Genomic DNA, 6,984 nt, shown 5'->3' with positions numbered 1-6,984 from the left:
CTCCAGATGCAGTATAAGACAGGCACACAAGATGTCTGAGGGATGTTGCACCAGAGTACCCAGCAGCTGCAGTGGTGAGATGCTCTGCTGTCACTCACACCAGGTGAATTTGTAGCTCAGCTGTCACCAGATCCTTAAGAAAGCTGCCACACAGCTTTCTTCAGTAGCTGGCTGGTCCCACAGCTGGCCCCTGAGGATAAAGGAAGACTGGGAACCCTTTTCCTCTCTCCAAAGGAAATGTATGATGAACACAGAAGCTTGAGCCCCAAAAACCAGGGGTCTTGATTTGCCCATTTGCTTTCAACTCACAGTGCTTCTGCAGGGCAGGCCTGGAGCCCCCAGTGCTGTGTAACCCCAGTCCCACTCCTGCATCCTGGCTTGAGAGTTTGCTTGAGCCTGGCAGAGCAAACTCCTCATTCCAGACAAAAAAACCCCACAACACATCTGAGGCATTACTTTGCATGAAAACAACAGTTATAAAGGTGGAGAACTACTTTGTTTCTGTTACAAGATTATTATAGAAGCAACTGCAGTAAGAAGAGGTGCAATGAAAGGATTTCAGAGAAACCATTTTGAATAAGGACATTATAGGTATGATATATATGTAGGCACACAGGTATGTTAATATTTTAATGATGCACTCTATGCTATTAGCCAAATGTTTACCAGGACAAAGAAATAAATGCAGAGAAGAAAGAATTCAGAAACTGAAATGTATCACAAGGACCTGAAAAATCCTTGCAATTTGGGTGGCAGGGCAGGATTATTTTTTTCTGCTCCGCTGCTGTACTCCCCCTGTAGCCACACTGATTAATGGTGAGTTTCTAAATTGAAGATTGCTTCAAAATTACTTTCAGTTGGTCCTTCAGCACTGTGAAGTGTGTCTTGAGCCTGCAAAACCAAAGACCTTCACAAGAATGACTACTGGTGAGAAAATCTCATTTAACTGTGGGACTGAATTTATGGAAATCAGTAACGAGTATTTACCATGTAAGAATACTTTGGACTTTCAGGTAACAGAAAACTTATTGTTTCACTAATTTAGTCTTATTTTTAAAAGCCACTGTCAAAGCACTCGATAATCCATCTTTAAAAGTCATTAAATCAAGCTGATTCCTGGGCATCTGTTTACCCTCGCTAAGCAACCAGCTCTGAGTACAAAACTATTGGATATATTATCTGCTTAGATGGTCAATCTATGCCTATGAAAACAAAAAAAGTGATGCATTCATTTCTAATGAGGGCTTAAATTAACACCCTGTATGTACACGCATCAAAAGGAGAGCACTAAAATATGTACAGATATCTGAAAAAACGGAAAGTTTTTGGTGAAATTTGTAATTTAAAAAATCATAAGAGAACATGAATGTTACCAGTTTCATGCTAAATCCACACGCATTTCTTTAATAATGAGCATTTGCACCTTGTTGTACCTTTGGGAAAAATACTGGAGAACAGAGGAATAAGAGCAGAAAAGCCAAGCATCATCTCCCTGCTGCCAGAGACAAATGACAGTGAGTGTCAATGCGCAGCACCACCACTTCTCCCTGCTGTAAACCACTGTAAATCAGTTCTTTCCCTCAGAATCAGATGAAGCCTGTGTCAAAGTACACCAAAGGCACACACGATGCCCTGCAGGGACAACCTCAGAGGACATGACTGGATTCCCTGATCAGGGCTGCTGACTTCCAGCCAGGATGGTTGATTTTCCCCAATTTGTCTTGCTGGCAAGAGGCAAGACAAATGATTTTTTCCAGCATAGAGGGGAGGAGGCCACAAGAAGCAGCAGTGTGATAAACACTCCAGCTTAGAGCTCAGGGGGAGAGCATCGTGCAGTTGATATATACGTGCATGGCAACTTGGATGCATGCCAAATGCATCCAGCTGGCTGCCTATGTGCTTATTGGATTGTATATGTACAGAGCACTGCACATAAGCAACCGATTGCTGCACATCTATAAATCTTTCTCTAAAGTCAGCATGGTTTTTTTAACAAGCAGTGTGGACAAGCAAGCCTAGACCAGTTTTTATTACAAAGTTAACTTTTCTTCAAATCAATGACATTTAAAAAGCACTGCAACTTTTCAGGTTACAAATGGAATATATCAGGATAGCCTAAAAAGAGATATTGTGCCACTTTGTATCTCTGTAATAAATGTACTTGAACAGATGACTTTCCAGCCTCTTCCTTCCATTTTAGTCCAACACTACAATGTATCTGCATTTGTTTGCCACTGATTAATTGCCATCAGTTTGCTTAACAAATGACAATCTTAATGCACATATGCAAGTTATAGTTTTAATTCAGCACTTTGTGAAGTATTAGATCTTTAAATAGTTCCTCTTTTACAGTAACTTTGTTTTTCCTAACTACTATTGAACAACAGGTCCTACTAATGTAGAACTTCAAATATGAACTACATCCTGGAATTAGCATTAAACTAATGCTAAGAATTATTTCTCTTCTTCTACTGCATGAATTTGTCTGCATGGTTGAAAATAACAGCATTGCTATATTTTTTTAAGTGATTGTAACCTCCAGAAGTACACCATAATTTGGACCTTCAAATGAAGACTGAAATTTCAAGAGAGCTGATAATATGTGCTTGCAACCCAGAAAGCCAACAGTATCCTGGGCTGCATCAAAGGAAGCGTGGCCAGCAGGATGAAGGAGGTGTTTTCCCTCTCTACTCTGCTCTCATGACAAACCACCTGGAGCACTTTGTCCATTCCAGGGACATCAACACAAGAAGGACATGGACTTGCTGGAGTGAGTCCAGGGAAGGGCCACTAGGAAGATTAGAGGGCTGCAGCACCTGTCCAACAAGGACCAGTTGAGAGAGTTGTTAAGTCTAGAGAAGGCTCCAGGGAGACCATGTAGCAGCTTTCCAGTACCTGAGAGGACCGACAGGAAAGCTGGAGACATTTTACAAGGGGATGTAGTGACAGGACAGAGGAGTAATGGCCTTAAACTGGTTGAGGAGAGATACAAGCTAGACATTGGGATTTTTTTTTACTGTGAAGGTGGTGAGACAGGGTTGTGGCTGCCCCCTCCCTGGCAGTGTTCAAGGCCAGGCTGGATGGGGCTTGGAGCAACCTGGTCTGGTGGGAGGTGTCCCTGCCCATGCAGGGGGGTTGGAACGAGGTGATCTTTAAGGTCCCTTCCAATCCAAGCCATTCTGTGATTCTATGATGTGATCATATGACCCGGTAAAACAAACAAAACACCCTCCCATCTTCCCAGTGTGATTAGCAATTTACTTTGCTGCTTCTTCGAATGTCTTTGAAATGGAAAATCCCAGCAAAGTAAAAGATTGATAGCTACCATGTAAGTTAATTAATAGCTATGGACAAACTTAACCTGAATTTTCAAATTTGACAAATTAACAGTTTTAAACTTCAAGAAAGTTAATCTTTAGTCTTAAATAGTTGTGTTCAACTCTTATGAGGAGTGAGTCAATGTGCTACTGTCAGCATTAGTCACTCATGAAAATGTACCTGGAGAACTGCAGGTCTAATTGTACACAGTGCCTTGCAGTACCCCAGGTGCAATGGGAACATCAGATGCTGCGTATCTGCTGCACACTTCAGAAGCTGGAGAGAGAAGCATCTAAGCAAATGTCAGTATCACCTGACACACCAGGCTGGCTCATATAGGCTCAGCCTAAATCTCATTAAACGGAAGTTTTTCCAGTAACTCTGGGGGAAACAGGGTTTGGAGTGAGGCCCATAACCACTGTCATCATTGCAGTGATGCAGAAGTGACTTACACTGTCATGGAGTGGATCACCAGTGGTCACAGGAGTTGACAGCATGTGAAAAATTGCTTACCCCTTGAGGCAGTAGTCATGAGGCAGCAAGTGGGGGAAGGATGAGCTCTCTAATATTTTGCCTTGAAAAATGCACTTGGAAGTGGCAAGCACTGAGGATTGTGCACGAGGGGCCTGGCACTGAGAACAAAGAGCAACTTCCAGCACCGAGGGGAAGGATGGTGATGCTGCTGCCACTGCATCACCAGTTGTGTTTACAGCACAATTTACAGCCCTGAAGCATCGATGGGAAGTGATCACTTGTCAAGCCCCCAGTTCCTGACTATGTCCAAATCAACATGTATTTTCTGAGTCAACCAAATCCCCACTGAGTGATTTACTGCCACTTCCCACTCACTCTCCTACATCCATTTTCTCCAGCCAGGAAAACGAAAGATGTATGATTTGATGAGGAAAGGCACTTCTACTCAAATATATGGCAAATATTATGATGAGGACAAATTTCAGATAAACTGTGGGCTTACAAAAAGTCTTTTTTTCCCCACAGGGCTTGGGCATACAACAAAGAGAGTGAACTTCTTACCTGCTTATGTCAATCCACGCCAATAGGAAACAGGAGGGAAATGTAAACCAGCAGAACATAGGAACAAGGTATGAATGTGTGCTGAACAGAGCACCTGGAGCTTCTTCTGAGTGGGTCTGCTGCACATTCATAGCTCTGTGCATGCATCACCTGAAGCTGCCCCAGGGGAGGTTTAGGTTGGATATCAGGAAGCACTTCCTCACAGAGAGGGTGATGAGGCACTGGAATGGACAGCCCAGGGAAGTGGTGGAGTCACCATCCCTGGAGGTGTTTAAGGGAAGTCTGGATGTGTCACTCAGTGCCATGGGTTAGCTGGTGTGGTGGTGTTAGGTCACAGGCTGGACTTGATGGTCTCAGAGGTCTTTTCCAGCCTCAATAATTCTGTGATCTTATAAGACATGCAGAAATTTACAATGGACTATGGTATCCAACTTCAAGTTTGGATGAGAAATGTTTCTCTGTTCTGTACACCACAATCAGTACACCTGGTATCAGCCTTGCATGATAGGGTTCACATAGCACCATACCACAGGGGTATGTTTTCCTTTAGGAAGCATGGAAGAGCAAGTTTCACAGACTTCTTGAAGGTGTCCACAAAAATAAACTGTGCTTGAAAAGGCCTGTGGTTTATAACCCCAGGGTAAGGGGTTATAACAACTAACAACTACTGACCAGAATGCTACATTGCTTTGGATATGTGACTGCCTCTTGCCTAAAATGCCCGTATTTGTTCCTTTCTGACATTGTATCAGAGATATTGAATTCTGCACCTGTACTTGAATATCAAGCTCCTGCTATTGTATAAATTAATGATAATTTTAAAAAAATGGAGAAAACCACAATTATTTTATTCCTATTTCAAAGATAACCTTTTCCAGAACCATTATGAGTATCTCTAATTGTTGATGTATTTTGTCTTTTCTTATAAAGAGATCCTGTTTTACTACTCAGATATGTAGGTCTAAGCCAGTTCTTTCCCGAAGTATGTTGAGAAAATGCCATCATGAAATGTAGAATAATAATGAAATAAATTATTGAATTTCTCAAATGTTATTTATAAATAGCTTAAAGGAAGGTTGTAATTATGGCACTTACTCTGTCAAAAGGAAGATGAAACGTTCTAGTTTTTAACTTTTTAATGAAATAAGATTGATGAAACACAGTTTTTCCAAAACATTCATGTGTCAATGGCTCACCAGCTGTAAAATGCACAATGCTGCCACCTTCTGCATCTAAGGAGCCGGAAGTTACGTGTTGTTCTCTGAGTATGTTCTGCACTAGCACACAGTAACAGTGATGGTAACTCATTTTAAAAGGAAATCTAGAATCTGAAACATGGCTGAGTAACAGCAGAGAGGTCATGGTCTGAGTAGTCACTGGCCAAACAGCAAACATAACCACTGATGCTGTCAGTCACATGCTTGCTTTGAGTAACTCACTGAGATTCAGAGTAAGTAAGATGCTCCTTAGGCTGTTAACAGCATGGTCAATTAATCTGATTTTGACAAAGCCTGCTCTGGTATGTTACACTGCCAGCAGCTCTGTCTATTTATGCAATATGCTGCCTCTAGGATATAGAAAGTAAGATTCCACATTGTGCTTTATGACAATAATTTAGCTCTTAATACAAACAATGTACATTATTAATGGCTCTGCAAAACACCCTCAAATAGAGCTTATAAATTCATCGCCTCTGAAGGCTACAATCTGTAATGCATGCTGAGGAATTGATTACTGACAACCTGCACGGCTCGACCCATCTTATCCATGGCTACGTTGTAACTCATTTCCTGCCATGAAATTCATTCGTAGGTTGCGCCTCGGAGGTGGTAATTAAAATATATCAGCAGTGTCAGATAAATTTGCCAGGGCTGGGATTCCCTCAACAATTTCAGGGGCTGCAGACCAAGGCAACAACAGTTTTATCATGTGTCCACAGAAGCCAAGAGACACGCCAGGAGCTCACCTCTTGGCAGGCACTGTACAACCCACATTTTCAGAGGTGTATCACGAAGTAAGCAATGCAACTTCCAGAGCACAGGCTGCCAGGTACTGGGTAATTCACCTGGAGAGCATCCACACACTGCAACGTGCAGAAAGATGCCAGCCACCTGTGAGACTGCACAACACGCACTGCTTTAATCGGAAGATTACAGCTGTGATGATAAAAGAGCTTTAAAGACCGCTCAGTAAACTGGAAATTAAAATGCTATTTTCAGTGTATACACCGAATCCCCAATGCTTTCCAAAGGAGGAGTAAGGCAAACTCAAACCTCATCTTCCAAGAGGTGAAGAGCTCCGGTCTCGTTTTCTGAACTTCGCAGAGCTGTCTCTAACCAGACTACAAGCTCGCTGGGAGCAGGGCTCGGTTCTGCGTGTGACCCAGCGAGGGTTTCCTTTTCCCCCTCCCTCCCTCCCTCTTTCCCTCCCAGCAGGTTACACCGGTACCTTCAGACGGTTCCTACAACCGCCTGGAAAGCCGCCACGCCGGGACACTGCCTCCCGGTGCCCTCCTCATCCACCCTGAGGAGGAGGAGGGTGGAGAGGGTGGGCAGGGGGCAGCTGCCGAGACACCGCGGTCTTCCCTGCCCCAACCGGCGCCGCAGCCGCCCCGACGAGCGGCCCAGGCCC

This window comes from Calypte anna, chromosome 1 (genome assembly GCF_003957555.1).
Source record: "Calypte anna isolate BGI_N300 chromosome 1, bCalAnn1_v1.p, whole genome shotgun sequence".
Taxonomy (NCBI): Eukaryota; Metazoa; Chordata; class Aves; order Apodiformes; family Trochilidae; genus Calypte; species Calypte anna.
The sequence above is the reverse complement of the archived record's forward strand: the minus strand, read 5'-3'. Positions refer to the sequence as shown.